We start from the raw sequence: 18,267 nt of genomic DNA on the forward strand, positions 1-18,267 counted from the left end.
GTTACGAAAAATGTATTTGAAAATAAGTTTTATATAAGAAATGAATACTTTATTACAAAACATAAGTTTATAAAATGTCTCACACTAACTTCTTCGAGCCCGATCACTGGATTGTGAAATAAAATGTCCCAAACTAATGGCAACACAACTCGCTTTACTTACTGAATCACTTTGTCACTTTACTTCACGTTTGCACGCTGGACTCTGACTGAATACCCTTTAGGAGTACGCCTCAGCTTATATATATGAGCTTAAGGGGGGAGCCTGGTTTATAAGGTCAAAAAAAATCATTTTTTTTTTCGTTTTAAGCGATTCCTAATATATTTCAAAATATTCACACAAAGTTACAGAGCCTAATTCTCAATATTTCCGTAGATACAAGCCAAAGGTAGGCGAGCGTTAGGTAGTTACGCTGTGACCGGACAGCTATAGTTCAAACTTTATCTTCTTTTCTCGACTTTTCATTTTTACGATTTCTTTGAATTGGCGTACATGAATGAAAAAAACGAATGAACCTTTTGAAATGAATCATAGATTGTTCCCTTCAGTATTAAATTCTCTTCTATTTGAACTAACAAAATAGATAAAAAAAAATTGTCAAGATTTTTATACCAAGTTGAAGTGAATTTTTTTTTATAGAAAGGCATATTTTTCTTTAAAACCTCCAAAAAGTTGAAATTTTGGAATTTCTCTCAGTTTTCTTAGTTCATCTAGAATAAAAAATCATGATAATTAAAAATCCATTTGAATTTTTTGCTTTAGATAATAATTACGAGCTGTATCTTGTACGCCAGTTGGAAACTCCAGCGTTGCAGCGCTCTACTAATTTCTATGTTAAACATTTTTTTCAACTTATTTTAACCAGTACAAAAATTTTTTATACTTTTCAAATGTTCATTAAAAGATAGAAAAAACTTTGCAGTGCTAAATTAATTTTTTCCTTAAAAAAAAATCGGAAAGAGATGCAATTTTTAGACCTCATAAACCAGGCTCCCCCCTTAATAACTATCATAATTTCCAGATTTGGCATCTCGTATGTTCTGGCGACTTTTGCCTCGATTTGTTCCAAGGAATTCCAAACAAATTTCAAGTTTTTTTTATTTCTATTGATTTTTTATTTAAGTTTCTGTTATTTTTTAATTTCTGTTTTATTAAAATATAGTTTACACTACCACAAAAGCCATATAACTTAAAGTTCCAATATTTGTGCAAAAAAAATAAATTAATTAATTTAAAAAAATTCAAACAATTCAAAATATGCTAGCTCAGAGGTTAAGTTCATCGCATGGAATAGTTCATAGGCGCCTGGTTCAGTTGGGTAAGGCTTCAAAGCTGGGAAAATGGGTTCCGCATAGAATTTCCGTCGCCAACCTTCAGCAGAAAGTGAATGTGTGTTCTCAGGTGCTGCAACGGCTTGAAAATGAAAGTTTTTTGAACCGTTTCGTTACTCTTGAGCTAATGCCGCATCCACCATACTCTCCCGATATTGCACCTTGTGATTATCACCTTTTCCGTGGACTTCAATCCCATATGAATAAGAAGAACTATTCCTCAAAAGAAGCTATAGAAAGGGATATCGAAGCGTATTTTGGCTCCCAGGATAAACAATTTTTTGAGCAGGGAATTAAAAATTTGCCTAAACGTTGGTAGACATTGTAAATAATGAGGGAAAATATATAATTGATTAATAATACTTAAACATCCTTTTTATTAATTTTAAAACCAATTTTCAAAAACGCACGAACTTATGGACTTACCTGATAAAATTTTACACTATAATGGATGAACGACAAAATATTAATTATTAATTTTAATACGCTTTTTTTATTTTTTTCAAAGCAGAGTCTTCTCTACATGGATGCTCATAGAGAACTAAATTTACATTCTATAAAAAATTTATTTTTTTATTTTATTTTATGCACTCAGAAACAATATAAAGCAACATATTTTGATTATTTGAATATTTAAATCTAATTTGTGTTAGGCTTTAATTCATCTATGTATAATCCGTTGCAGAATTATAAGACCGAACGATTTTACAGATATTATTTTCTATGCAACTTGAGTATTGCGACTCTGGTAATGCTCAACAATTTTAATAACATAATGAGATAACTTTGAAAAGTGGAAGAGAAATTGTGGTCAACTAAATAAAAAATATTTAATTTTGTTGTTTAAAAATCTTGAATAAATTGATATGGAATTACTCAGCTGTAATAGCGCAAATATTTAAATTTTGAAAGAACCACCTGATCGGGTGATGTAAGCGGAGTCATGACAGCGGTACGATAAAACTGAGATTGTGTTAGTGATACACGAAATAATAAACTTAACGAATGCTTATGTCACTTCCCTGCTGTCTGAAAAACGCACGGTGGAGAGAATAATGAGGTGGTGCCTGTCGTGGTGCCGTTACTTTGCTCTCAGCGAATTTACCAATATCAGATCTGATTTTCGTGGCCTCACTCTAGTTCGTTTAGTGATCAGTGTGACCAGATTACTTTTTTCGTAACTTGATGTGACTTTTTTTTTCTGTAGCCTCGGACTTTTGGTTTTTTCTTCTTGAAATTTTTGAAGCCTCTTTTAATTAAAATGTGGTGCTTATAATTATGTAAAATATAACTTTTTTTTTTAAATTAGTTTCATAATTCAATCAGTTCTATTTAGCTTTACTTTTTGGCTTGTCATCTTGTTACAAGGTTGCTCTTCTTCTTTTCCTTCGAGCAGTCAAATATTTCTCACTATAACGTGGCATAGTTTTGAATATAAAAAAGCAACAAAATGCCCATATAAAGAAAAAAAAAAAATACCAGTCTCTGTTTAAATTACTTAAAGAACTTTGTATGCGTGACAAATTGAATTTACTGTGTGGTTTTTTTAATAAATGTTTTATGTTTATTTTCAATAGATTTTATGAAGAAAACTTAGCCTAAAAAATGCATCCTTGTGATTAGATCCTGTGTTAAGAGAGTTTCTTCAAAAAAAGGGGAAAATAAAACCTTTTTCTATGTTTGAGGTCATGTAAGAAGATAAAGTACTCCTTTTTCAAAAAGGTCGTCAGGGTTTCTGCAACATTATCTTGTATTTAATTTTTTTTTTTACAATTCTTGCACCAGCTGTGTTTTGAAAGGCTTCACACCTAAATCCTTTGGCAAAATTTTCCACGTTGCTGAGTAACAGAGGCCCAATTGCTGCGAACGGCGACGAATCGATAATTGATGGCCATCATTAACACTGGCCGATGCAGCTGCGACATTTTCTTCAGTTCGCACTCTACGTAAGCGTGTTGGTGGTTTGATGTCCAGTAATGTAAATTTGGTTCTAAATTTAATCACAATAGCTCGAATAGCCGCTTCAGTGGGTCGATTAAACTAACCATAAAATGGAAGATGCGCGCGAGAAACTCTCTTAACAGAACACGCATTTTTATAATAAAATTCAATGATTTGCAAGCGTTGTTTGTTTGTAAGACGATTCATGGTTAAATTATAGACCAAACTGAAGATGTTTGACAGTGAAACAAAGCACGAAACGTGCATCAGCTGTTTAAACCAACTGTTTAAAAAGATATTAGCTAAAAAATCACTCGTTATAAAGTAATTTTTGCTTTGCACATTTCTTATAATGAGTTAGCGTATAAAGTCCCGTATCGAACACATAGATGGCTCTAATTTTATTGCACTCACCACTTTTTCAGTTATTAGTAACGTTAAGAAACCAGCTATATAAATTGCATGCTATTCTATTCATTAGTACGTGAGTTATTTCGATAAGAGTGACGTGACTTTTGTTATTTTAAAAAAAATGGATGCAAAAGAATTTCGTGATTTAATTTTACATTGCTTCTTGACGAGAAAAAATATCGGCCAAACGAAGAAATGGCTTGAAAAGTTTTATGGGGACTCCGCTCCATTAGAAACAACAATAAAGCGAAGGTTTGTTGACTTCAAATGTGGTCATAGAGACACCGATGATGCACAACGCAGTGGACCTCTAAATGAGGCGGTAACACCAGAAAACATCAAACAAGTATGCAAAGTCGTTTTGAATGATCGAAAAGTGAAGTTGCGTTAGTTAGCTGATATCGTGCAAATATCAAAAGAATATCTTGGTTGTATTCGAGTATTGCATGAGCATTTGACTATGCTTATTCTCTAAAGCTCTTTTCAAAGTGCGTGCCGCGTTTGTTCACTGCACCGCGATTGCACGGTGATTGCACCGTGTCACAAACCAACCAAAATAATGATAAAATTACATGAATTGAACTTCAAATTGCTCCCACATCCACCGTACTCAAATCTAATGACTCCCAGCAACTACTAACTATTCGCTGGTAAAAAATTTCGCTCGAATGAAGAAGTTATCGCTAAAACTGAGGCCTATTTTAAGGCAAAAGATAAATCGTTCTACTAAAGTGGTATTGAAATATTAAAGCCCCGCTGTAAAGATTGCGTTGAACGTGATGGAAATCACGTTGATGAATAATGCTAATTTTGAATAAAAAAACGTATTTTCTTTGTTAGGCTCGGGACTTTTTAGCTCACGTGTTACATAGCGTAGCCATATAATAATCCGGTCGTAAGAGCAGACATTAAGAAAGGCAGGTCTGCTAGTTATAAGTGAGTTACATTACAAACATTTTCGATGGCTAAAGAAAACAGAAAAGCAAGTGAGACAACTATTCAATGTTAACCCTTCATCCGATATAAGTAGACTGCGCATTCCGAAAAACATGAAACGATGAACTGCAAAAGGCAAAAATTAAACAGAACAAAAGAATAACAGACAAATTTGTGCCCATTCTACTTTTATTTTACTTGTAAGAATCTTCAAAACTTCATATAATTTTTGCCGAAATCTGTGCCATTACAGAAAACAATTTGCAATCGAATGTACACTCCAGTGGCATCAGCTATATCGAATTCCACCACGCGTGTTAAACTCATTATCGCTCTCGCTCTTAAATATTTTGTTTTGATTTTTAAAATTATTCTGATTATATTTTCTACCTCATCATATCACGTCTTACTTTCTCTAGTTCGTTTTGATTTCACCATACGCATTTACACTTGGCTGAGTCTTTCTTTGTCATTATTTTCTTTATTTGTATTTCTCCGCTCCTCATACGTATGTATGTATGTATTTACACAAGTATGCATTGTTGTGAAGTAATTACCTACATTCACATATAACACGTTTGCCACTATACCAGCATATTAACTTTTCACCCAACAGTCCTCACTTTCATTGAATTGTCGCATGCGCATGCGCAATTTGTTGCGCGCTGAAGTGGCCTCAGTTATACGTCGGCCTTTCACAAGTGACTACGTCACCCTTCAAACATTGACACGCCGCCAGTAACTGCAATCGTTAATGAATTTGCCTTAAAATTGTTTATTTATTTACATATTTATAAATTCGTGCAACAAAGTGGCGAAAAACTAAACGCGCCCCGTTTTTAGTTTGTTAGTTAATTTTGCAATGCGCTTGACGCTCTCATTTCATTGTCATTAATCCGTTTCCCAGGCATTTGGACAAATTGACCAATAAACAGCATTCAGCAATACTGTCAAGATATCGGTCACATCTTCAGCGTCATGCAGTGTTACATATATTTGTGCATACATACCTACATATTTATATGAATATATGCTCTAATAGCTGTCAAAGTGTGCTCGGACTTGTTTGTTGTTTGTGCCCAATTTTTGCCTTGCCGTGATAAATTGTTTTATTTTTATTTTTTTAAGGTGCAGTTAGTTACGCGGATTTAGTGTAAAAGGTTGCGCCGATCACTCGATTCAGGTGCGGAAATTTTAGTGATTCACGCTTGCACAATTTCGTATACAGTCGCGCGTAAGTGCGGTGTGTTTATGTGAAGCTCCTTTTTAGTGTTTATGCGTTGAAATGCAATAATACGCATCCATATTAGTGTTGTGCAAAATTTTTATAGTAATCTGAATATTTTGCGGTGATAGCAAAACTGCTTTAAAATACTACTGTGGTGAGTAAAGTCACATCGTATGGATATTAGCGATTAGTTAATATACTCATAATATCTGTAAATGGCGGTTTTTATATATTTCTTTTTCTTAAACTAAATATGGATACAAGCCCAATTCGATCATTAATAAACAAAAAAATTGCAAATTCTTTAGGATGTTGTCATTTCTGTGTGGGAGTCACGCTTAACGATGAATATTCGAAATACTTATGAAAAGAACTCGATTTAATTTTTCAGCTGATATTAGTTGCAAAAAAAAAAATTATATGTTTATATATACATATGTTTATACATATATATATATATATATTAAAAAATGCGCAACATTACAAAAAAAAAAAAAATATGAAGGGTGGTTAAATTTCAAGGGCCGATGTTGAATGTGAACCACACCTAAACGTCAACGACACCCTTGGACTTCTTTCTTTGGGGAAAGAAAAGGTGTACGCCGTTAAGCCAGCAACAATTCAAGAGCTAAAAGATGAGATAATTCGGCACATTAACGGCATAGAACCTCAATTATGCCTCAGCGTCATTGGACCATCGGATGGAGGTGTGCCGCCGAAGCCGCGACGGCCATTTGGCCGATATTTTGTTCTATACGTAATTGAGCCATACCAATATTATCATAATAAAGAGAAATGACAATAATTTCCTAAAACAATTGTATTTTATTTAAAATCAACACCGGCTCTTGAAACTTAACCACCTTTTATATTTCTTAAATCACTGTTGAGTGTGTAGGATATGTATAACTTCCTGACGCGTATGCCCCTCCTTATATTTGTGGAGTGTGTCTGGAAAATTTTCCACCTATGGAGTTGCCTACAGTTTTAAGCCGACTTCGAATAGCAAATGATTTTTTATGAAGAGCTTTTCGTGCACTGAGAGGTTTGCCATTACCTACTGAGAAGTGACCGCTTTTAGAAAAACACCTTTTCTATCACTTGGTGGGCCCAGAGTATCAACCTGTGCACCTGCGAATAGTAGTTACACACCAACCCATTGCACTTCGGCGACCGCAAGATAGATACTTTATGAGGTTTGCACTTTGACCTCATTGTCTTTTGTGTCCACAGCGACCGCTAGGTACCGGCAAGTGGTAATGGCAGTGTAATAACTACTAAATAAATAAAAATTAAAAATATTTTGCTGAAGACTACAAATATTGTACCAAATTAACATTTTAAATATTCAATTAATAATGCCATCAAATTCTGTAACTGATTAACTAAAAATTCAATATAATTGCATTTGAAGAAGTAGATATTCATCAAAATATGCTATGGGTCTAAAATAAATACAAATAAAAAATCAAACATTTATAGCCGCTCTTAAGTAAGTAAATGACATAACTAATTTTATTGCTGATATTTGCTAATAGATTTTGTGGACAAAGCGTCAGTTGCGAAATATGTAAAAAGAAGAGGCGAAATGTCGAAAAGAAGTCAAGCATATGAAACATCAAAGCAGAGATGTCGTATAGGTATATCTTTTTAATGAGAAAAAAAGAAAAAAAGTTGCATGAACCCTCGCGATATCACGCCTAAAATGAAAATTTTGCAATGTTGCAAATTTTTTGCAGAAGGTCAAAGTAGTTTCTCACACTTCACACACATATATCCATATATACATTTATATATCCATAACATTCCATAGAGACCTTAATGTCAACGATTTTGGTGTTAAAAATAAAATGGAAATTTTTAATGAAAATATGCTTTATTTCGTTGACATTTCAAGAGCAATGCATTTGAATAAAAATTAAATAATAATAAATTAAATAAGATGCGTGGTATAACTAATCAAAAGATAGTTTTAATTAAAGATGATTGACCGAAGTGCTTAAACTAACTGATATGTCATTTAATTATTTTGAAAATGGTATTCAAAATGAAATGGAGACAAGTACAAATCTAGTTTAATGGAATCTGATAAGCATCCCAAGGCTTTTTAATTTGTGCATGCGCACGCACGCAAACACTGCATGAAATCATTTTCGTTTTCTTAATGCTGAAGCTGCCATTTCAGGTAATCAAATGCGACATAAGCGAAAAAACAGGTTGCGCCTGTGAGGTCAGGAAGTTGACAATGGAATATTTACAGACAGGGAGGATGGATTTCAAGTGTAAGACATCATATCACTTTCAAGAACTGTTACACATACATACTGTGCATATTCATTCATGTTCGTAATATGGAAATCGGAGAGAAAAATCATTAATAAATTACTAAAATAGTTGGGTTGATTAATTAATAATGTTACAAAATATTCTCAAGAAATTTATGTTGTACATTTTTCCATTTTTGAAAATCATAATTCATTACAGTTTTACAGAAACCCAATCGACGTGGTCAACTTTCAAGGCCTTCAGATAGACATGAAGCCTAAACATTTTACATAAAGCTTTAGTACAATAAAAGCAATGGGTTGAAGTACGAAAAGTGTCTACATAAATTGCAAGATAATTATTTAAAAGTAATGTTTGAGTAAAAGTGCATAGTAATGCTATGCTGGATTCCGGGACATGAAGGACATGAGGGAAATGAAATGGCTGATGACCTTGCAAAACAAGGAGCAAATATGCAACTTACTGGTCCTGAACCTTTCTGTGGACTGATAAAAGGCCACATTAATGAATTCCTTAGGAAATGGGAAGAAAGAAAACTTGCCGCACACTGGCTAAACTGTGCCGGTCAGCGTCAAGCCAAACTATTCCTAAACCCTAACAAAGGAATATCTGACAAACTTCTCTCACTAAACAGAGTAGATCTGCGTCTTTTAACAGGATATCTTACAGGTATATGAGGTATCATCTAAATAATATTGGTCTATCTGAGACCAATGTCTGCCGCTTTTGCGAAATGGACATAGAAAGCTCAAAACATGTGCTTTGTGAATGTCCTGCGTTGGGCAGACAGAGACTTCATCACCTTGGTGGTATCGTAGTATCTCCATGCAATCTTTGGAACAATAAACCCAAAATTGTGCTACAATTTTTAAAAAGCCTAAAACTCTAGGGTTACAAAATAGGCCTTTCACAATAGATCAGCTCTGGTCGCAGTGCGTAATGGACTTCTAATAATAATAATAAAAGTGCATTCGTATTTATAACTTATATTTATAACTTTTATTTTCTAAACACTGCGTTAAACGACTATAGCAATAAGTCTTATGGATAAGATCGGGCAATTTTTGGCTTCTTATTTAACTTTAATATTTTTTTGGTGAAAAAATAGTTCATTCGTCTACAAAAACCACGTTTTAAACTTCGTGCAAAAAAAAGAAAGAAAATTTAAAAAATTTTCATCTAAATTTCACACATTTTAATAATAAATTAAAAAAAAAATCAAAAAAACAAATTTTACAACCCATTAAATTCTGACGCAAAAATGTATAAGTTTAAAGCAATAAAAAATCGTATTAATTACACTAGTCTACAAGGAAAAGTATCCGAAATAATTTAAACTAATATCTGCTTCTCTGTCCATGCAAAATTCGGATTGATAACTAAAATTAATTTATTAGTTTGAGTTTTCGAGATATCCTAACCTAAAAGTACAAAAAACCCCATTTTTGCCCATATTTGAGGTTATGTAGCCTTGCAGATGTTTTCTTTCACCAAAATTAAAGGATGGCATCTTTAAATACAATCCTTCTTTTTTCAAATGGCGTTTTGTTTGCTCAAATATCATTTTTTTTTCGAAGAGATATCGCATTTTGAAATTTTCATGTTTCGAAATTTTCCTACACCTGAAAATCGATTAAGATAACATAGACATGATATAGTCGATTACTAATTTTCTTGGGTTTGAGGGCCTGAAATATATGGATTAATAGTACATATGTAAATTTGGAGTTTGTGGGTTAGCCTGCTCGCGGTATGAAAGGGGTGGTTTCTAGGGGTTAGGGCTGTGTGTGACTCGGTACCCAAAGGTTAGATAGTGTAGGGGTGTGGTGAGTCAGCACACTTATGGTGTGAGACAAAATTTTAAGAAAAATAAGACTCAATTCAAATTAGTAATCGACTATATCATGTCTATGTTATCTTAATCGATTTTCAGATGTAGGAAAATTTCGAAACATGAAAATTTCAAAATGCGATATCTCTGCGAAAAAAAATGATATTTGAGCAAACAAAACGCCATTTGAAAAAAGAAGGATTGTATTTAAAGATGCCATCCTTTAATTTTGGTGAAAGAAAACATCTGCAAGGCTACATAACCTCAAATATGGGCAAAAATGGGGTTTTTTGTACTTTTAGGTTAGGATATCTCGAAAACTCAAACTAATAGAGCAATTCTGAGGCCAGATTTGGATTCAGCGTATCATAAACCTTCGGAAATATATAGTCTGGTTTCTGGGTCTGAATGTTGGTTAAATTTTGTCGGCCTGCGTTATTGAACAATGGGCTCGAACATCATCGACTCATCAAGCGACTTATTTAGCTCAACATTTTAAAAATATATATTTCAAAATGAAAATAACACCGAACTCGATTTGACTCATACAACTATTGCTCGTACACGATCAAATCATCAAAAAAACCTCACCATTTCATACGTAAATGTGTATGTTCAAACTCGATAATAAAAAAAAAATTAGTTAAAAAAGTCAAACCGCTTGTGTTTTATTCAAAAAAGTTCAAAAGTTGAAGCGCTCTTACTGAAAAATTCTATATATGCACATATGTAAATTCACGAAGGAAAACTAGAGTTTCTTTAGTGCATTTTGATGCCTCTACGTTTTCATGCGAAGCTTTTCCATGGCGATTTGGCATTGCTTGCCAAAAATTAGGATTTGAATTTATATATCCACAAATGCCATTAAATTTGGATCTAATCGATTCGCATCGTATAAATTGTATAAACCTACTCAGTCCTGACAATGACTTCAATCAAAGTGTTATCAAAAAATTGTTCAGTCGGTGCGAGTACCCGGGACAAACTGGAAGAATAAAATTTAAAAGTGCATATTTAAGTTTTGCTTATTTACGAACGACCACATACGCGTAGGTTAGGTTAGGTGGAAGCGGTTGTCCTGTGGGACACACTCTGGCTCTGCTAAAATCAGTGTGAGCCTTTTAAAAATTTTAGAATATCTCTGATTCCTGCAGAGCTGAGATCTTCCAATTCTTTAAAAAATTGTCTACCTAGAATAGTAAACCTGCGTCTGGATAGAGCAGGACAGTGGAGCAGTAGGTGCGAGATCGTGTCTTCCTCCTCCTCATGTAGATAACTTCTACAGAAGTCATGTGTTTGCACACCTATTCTTTGGGCGTGTCTACCTATTAGGCAGTGCCCCGTTATGACTGAAATCAGTGTGCTAAGACCATGATTATTTTGGCATAGCAGAGCTTCTGTGCGTTTAGCATTGAGAGTCGACCACAGTTGTCTGCCGACTCTGCAGGTGGTTTCATTACTCCATCTTTCGTTCGCTGCTCTTACAATTTCTTCAAGGATAAGTAGCTTGCATGTTTTTAAGGGTATCCCTACCACCAATGTTACCTTAAGAGGAAATGACTCTGCCCTCGCGTTAATAGATGTGCGGCACTCGATGGCTACCTTGGAGGTTGTCGACGGATTTTATCACCGCTTGGCTATCAGTGAAAATGTAGATATCATTTCCGGATATCGCATCACACTGTATCAGTGTCGCAGCTTTTATTTTTGCCACAGTTCAGCCTGAAACACACTACAGAAGTCAGGGAGCCGAAAACTGAAGGGAACCCCAGATGTTCAGAGTATACATCTCTTTCAGCCATCTATGTATACATGGATGTACTCGCCCTTTCTAACATCGTTCCATTCCCACTCTTCCCTGGAGGGTAGAAGGGTCATAAACGCTGTAATGGCCAGTGTAGGTGGGAGTGCATAGTCCACCAGTCCAGGAAGCCCCAAAGTGCCAGGCAGGATTTTACCGTGACCATAATCCGTGTTTGATCAATTACTTAGAGTGTTGAGCCTTATTGCCGCACTGCTGATCTACCGGAAGGAAGTTTAATGTTGCATAAAGCTCCATTTACTTTCAAATCACGTACTTACAATTCAATCATTAATTGTATACACTCGTATAGATGCAGTTGCAGTCGTTGATTTTATAAACTAATGGTGTTTTCAACTTCGAAGAACTGGAAAATAATAAGCCAGGTCTAACAACGATTACATAAGAGGAAAATGGCACTGTTAATGAAATAAAACTTAAGTAGACTGTCACAAAGCTATTGACATACTTACGTGTACGTAGATGTGCATCTTTTCCAGTCAAAATAGCTGATGCTCCAGTTTAAAGTGGCACTCGGACTTTTTTTACTGACTGTCATACTTTCGTTTTAGTGACATTGTGCGACAAATGCGAAATACCAAAAAAGAAAAAAAGAGAAAAAATACAAAATTTTACCTGCGTAACTATCGGTTTTACCGTCTGCAGCGTTTTACTATACACACGCATACGCACACACATCCGCGCACGTCTTCGGTGCTTACGCGCATTCGCCGAATTCACTCATTTGCTCGACGACCTTGAGACCATTACCGTTGTTTTCGTTTTTGGTTGGTGTGTTGTTGCTTGCTGCTATAAAAATGTAGGTACCTATGTATTTTTAACTGTTGTTGTCAACACAAATATGAATTCGTGTTCAAATTGTTGTTATAATGACTTTTGATTTTGTGTGGTCTTAGTGTTAGTGTTGGCAGCAATTCCAATTTGTTTTTATGCAGTTCATCTTCGAATCTACGTAACGTCTCGTCTATTGTTTGCTCATTAAGATTGGCATGTTAATCAATTTGTACGAATAACATAACCTATATTCACGAAAGTGATCTGAGCATGCATTAATACACCTACACTTCGCGACAAAACGATAACACACCAACATTTTCACTAGTTTCACTCTTAATATTAATTATTTTCTACTTATCAATTTAATTTAATTTTTATTTATATATCTGACAAACAGCATATAAATTAAGTTTCACAATTTTATAAAAAAAAATTGGAAAAAATCCCCAAACTTGCTATCCCATTTCTCCGGTTTTTAATTATAATTTCTAGAATTTTCTTTTATTTTTTTTATTTTATTTATTTATTGTCTTTGAATGGATACATTCTTACAGACTATATTAAGCTAATGTACAATAGTTTAGTAGTTACTAAGAAAAGAACGATTTAAGATGATTGACTAAGATGCCATACGGCCATGTAAAATGAGCACCAGAGGAATTGAAAAACATATTTAAATCTGCACATGCCCTAGGAATCGGAGCATTCACTCCATAGTTGGTTCTTGAGAAGCCAATTTTAAAGGTTTCCTACTGTCGGAGCCTCATATTGGGTATATTAAATTGAATTTTACTTAAAAGGGAAGGACAATCAATAGATCCAAAAATGATACGAATAATAAATGAGCACGATAGAATAGATCGTCTGCTATCAAGTGGTTTTAAGTCAATTAATAAACATCGAGAGCGGTACGATGGGACTGGTTCAGAAAAGTTTAAAAATCGGAGCGCAAAACGAAGAAAGTCTTTCTGAACTCTCTCAATCCGATTAGACAGACCTATTTTGTACGGTCTCCAAATAACAGCGGCATACTCTAATATTGATCTAACAAAAGCACAATACAATGTTTTGAGAGTGTGTGGGTTGGTAAATGCAGAACAATTTCGGCGAACGAATGCTAGCATCGCAAATGATCGTCTTAAGACATAGTTAACATGGCTGATGAAATTCAGCTTAGAGTCGAAAATAACGCCTAAGTCTTTAATTTCCTCAACGGATTGCAAAGGTAAGCCATCAATACTATACGAAGTATGCAAAGTATTGTTTGATTTAGCATATTTTACGTGAAAGCATTTGCTAATATTTAGTGACAAACGGTTTAAATAGCACCAGTTCCGGACATTGTGCAAGTCGGTTTGCAACTTTTCAGAGTCCCTAACACTGTTAATCACCGCGAATATTTTAAGATCATCAGCATACAACAAGTGTTTTGCAAACGAAAAGCAAGAACCAATATCGTTAATAAAGAGTATAAAGAGGAGGGTTCCTAGAACACTTCCCTGTGGTTTTTATCAACGACTACAACGCAGTGCCTGTTGGACAAATATGATTTGATCCACGACTATACATATATGTATACCCAATGATGCAAGCTTCGACAAGAGTATTCGGTGCGATACTTTGTCAAATGCTTTAGAGAAGTCGGTACGCAGTTTTATATAGATATATTTATAAAATTGGTGCGTACAACCTTATGGGGTGTTTGGCCGAGCTCCCCATCCTATTTGTGGTGTGCGTCTTGATGTTGTTCCACAAATTGAGGGACCTACGGTTTCAATCCGACTCCGAACGGCAGATATTTTTTATGAGGAGCTTTTTCATGGCCTGCCGAGGGGCGACCGCTATTAGAAAAATATTTTCCTAATTTTGATGTTTCACCGAGATTCGAACCGAATGGTAGTCACGCACCAACCATTCGGCTACGGCAACAGCAGTTTTATAGCTAGTTAAATTTTAGTACAACAAAGTACAAGTTTGAAGTTGTTGAAAAATCCCGTTGATTTTTTATAACTTTTCTCTTTGACGGTATTGTGCATCTTATCCATGTGACAAATGCACGAATTTTTTTAATAAAATGAATACCCAAAGAAAAAAGAAAAAAAAGAAAATAGTCCAAGCCGGTAAAAACTATTGTCTGTCGCAGGCTGTATGTGGTTGTTGCTATGTGCTTATCTATGCCAAATTTTGATTTGCAGATTTGAAATGCAAGAAACGGGTGATATTATTTCTTTTCGCTTACTTTTCGTGGGTGTTGTAAGCTTTAAGTTATGAATAAAAATTAATGTATTTCACCATTTCAGCGCTATTTTTTAATACACATGCACATATATATTCAGTTTGGTGATTTTCCAATGCGATCTCGATTTTTGCACTGCAGCATTTTTTATTTGATTTAATGAAAATTATCTGCATATATTATATTACATTATGTGTTTTGTGTCTTTTTTTATTTAAATATTCTCTTTTTGCATCTTTTTGCACATCACTCACACGTAGTTGAGCGTTGTCTTGTCTGTGCGTTATTTGTTTAATTTCGTTGCTGATTGCTGACGGCGATGAAGACATTATATTTGAGGTGAAGGTGGAATTGTTGATACCATCATCGGTTATTACGAAAATAATTAATTATCTGTTTAATTGCAAATGTTTGCCCCTCTTCTTGATTATGAAGTCATCGCCTAAAACAAACTGATGCTTTTTTTTGTTAAATATTTTTTTTTAAATGCTCCGCTTATGAAAGCAGAGCTAATATGATTTAAAATCGTGTAAAGCACACCGTAGCATAAATTCAAAATGGTAACACTTGTTCAAGCACTCGAGAGGACTGAATCGCCCCATAAGTGCATGCACCAAAATAGTTTAGCGGAGTTGTTGGATAATCAGGGATATCATAATATTTTTGATACTAAATGACCGCCAATGTTTTTGCTAAATCTTGGGCAGAAATTAAGTACTTACGTATTTACTGATAGAGGATAATATTTTAGTATTATAAACGCATGAGCCGTTTTTCATAATAAGATGAACTTCCACATTTCGGAGATGAATATCTTTAACAAACTCGGCTGCCACTAAAAATGGCACAAATATATAAATCTATTATGCAACGTCTCCGAGTGTATTTCTGTCTTGAAAAAACTCCTCATTAAAAACTATTGGCCATTCGGAGGCGGGATAAAACTGTAGATGCCTCCACTTTGAGCAAAAAACATGAGAACGTGCATCAAAAATAGGAGGACGTAAGCGCGAATTGTATGTAGTAATTTGGTAACTCCCACAATAGGAAACTGCAAAATTTGACCTTGAGCTTCGTGAATTATTATGGTAAATGCAGGAAGGAAACTTCTCTCATTTCTACATTATTCGAACTTTATTAGGCATATTTTGTTTGGTACTCACATTTGTACATGTACGAGTATATATGTATGTAATATATATCGAGTTATTTTATTTTTCCTTGCTAAATAATTATTTAAAAATTATTGAAAATACACTTGTTTATTAAAATAAAGATAGTAACCCTATTCAAAAATATCTCAGTGTGTAAAGCGTACCCTTCAATGGTATGTTATTTGGCTTAAAAACTATTCAAATAACTTAAAATAATAATAACATTATGAATTGCGAAGTGAAGGATTTTTCACACGAAGTTATTTATTTGTATTATGAGCAGCGAAGCGAATATGCATTCGACAAAATGTGATGAATGCGCGACGAAAGTAAATTTTAGATATCATAGCTATTTGTGATTGCTTAACTGGGATAGATTTGTCGAGGGTTGGACAAGTTCAAGCACTCAGTTTAGAAGTTCATTGTACGAGGGGTGCCTTTTATTTGACAGGATTTGGCAACCCTTGTGTTGCAATCTGGCAACTGACAGCTGTATCGCAAAGTTTGCCATTTTTTGGCTTTTACGTACTCAGAGCGTTTTGAAATACCAGCGTTATTTGTGTTGTTTACAGTAACTTAAAAGATTCATCTCGGTCCAAAAATGGAATTAAATCGTGAAAATTTTCGTGTGATTGTTTTTTACAACTTTCGACGTGGATTAACTCAGCAACATTGCATGGATGGATTTAATTCATTTTTTGGCAATGAAGCTCCATCAAGGACGAGTGTTTATCGATGGTATGGTGAATTCAATCGTGGTCGTAGTTCACTCCAAGACGAATTTCGTGAAGGTCGTCCAAAATCAGTTGTTGTTCCGAAAACCATTGATGCTGTGCGCGAACTGATATTGCATATTGGTCGAAGGAAATGCTCAGAAAATACGATCGCGGGGCTTCGAAACACGTCTATGACATCGTGACAGGAGATGAATCATGGATTTATGCGTATGAGCCCGAAAGTAAACAGCAGTCGACTGTATGGGTGTTTCAAGATGAGCCAAATCCAACAAAAGTTGTTCGCGCACGAAGCACTTCCAAGCAAATGGTCGCCTGTTTTTTCGGAAAAACTGGACATGTCGCAACCGTACCACTAGGACAGCGCAGAACAGTAAATTCTGAGTGGTACACAACCATTTGTTTGCCAGTTGTCTTCCAAGAAATTAGGAAAACCAATCGCCAAAGACGGATCACTCTTCACCAGGACAATGCGAGCTCTCACACATCGGCTCAAACAACTGCATTTTTGAGCACCCAAAACATCGAATTAATGGGTCATCCGCCGTATAGTCCTGACTTGGCACCGAATGACTTCTTTTTATTCCCGTACGTAAAAAACAAACTGAGAGGTCAACGTTTTTCGACACCTGAAGAAGCGGTTGCGGCATTCAGAATGCATGTTTTGGAGGTACCTCATTCAGAGTGGCAAAAGTGCTTCGGCAATTGGTTCAAACGCATGCATAAGTGTATAGATCTTCATGGAGAATATTTTGAAAAACAATAAAGTGATTTTCGATGATTAAAATTTGTTTTCGTTCTCTAATCCCGAAATATAAAAGGCACCCTCGTACTACACCTGGATAGACTGCATTAGACAGATTAGAAAAGAGCGAATTTGACGGAAGACATTGGTTTGAGGCAGCCATACCACAGACACTCTCAGGCCAGTACTCTCGGATCCTTCCTATTAAGTTTCAAGAGATAGGTCACTAATTTCCTGTTTGGTTCTTTCATAAATCACTTAGCTACTCTGCAGGATTCCAACTCAGACCAACGTCTTCTATAAATAGACCTCATGCAGTCATCAATCCATAGTTGAATTGATGCAGAATTGACACCTAGAAATGGTTTAGCACTTAGTCGTATGCTTGCATAGCCTTCATTAGCCGGTTTGTCAGCCAACTAATTCCCTGTAATACCACAATGTCCAGGCACCAAATAAGACAACATTTCTTATGTTTTGCAACACTCTTCAGTTTTGTCATACATCACCGACTAATTTCGAAAAGCAGCGTGGGTTAGCAAGGGCTTTCAGTGCAGCTTGACTGTCACTACCAAGTTCAATACTACTACTCCGCCACTTTTTTCAGTTAGCCAGTATGCTACATTCAAGACGAGATAGACTTCCGTTCAGAATACCATAGCCATCTGTCCTACACCGTAGCCGAACCTAGTGGCTTCATCGAAGCACCATTCAAATCCACCACCATCACTAATTTTGGATCCAATGGTGCATAAGTCTGAAATTCCGTTAATTGGTTCTCTGGACTTAACCATTGATATCTATCTGGAATCAAAATATAATACTTCCTACCAAA

The 18,267-nt window shown here is 35.0% G+C and overlaps 1 protein-coding gene across 1 annotated transcript in view; it reads left to right on the forward strand.

The window, feature by feature from the left end:
- The first annotated feature begins 5,300 nt into the window (after positions 1-5,300).
- Positions 5,301-18,267, forward strand: part of LOC128857545 (uncharacterized) — a 66,749-nt gene continuing 53,782 nt past the window's right edge. Inside the window, exon 1 of the mRNA XM_054093297.1 lies at positions 5,301-6,001. The gene's annotated coding sequence lies outside the window, so the exon portion shown is untranslated. The remainder of the gene's footprint in view (positions 6,002-18,267) is intronic.

Source organism: Anastrepha ludens, chromosome 3 (genome assembly GCF_028408465.1).
Source record: "Anastrepha ludens isolate Willacy chromosome 3, idAnaLude1.1, whole genome shotgun sequence".
Taxonomy (NCBI): Eukaryota; Metazoa; Arthropoda; class Insecta; order Diptera; family Tephritidae; genus Anastrepha; species Anastrepha ludens.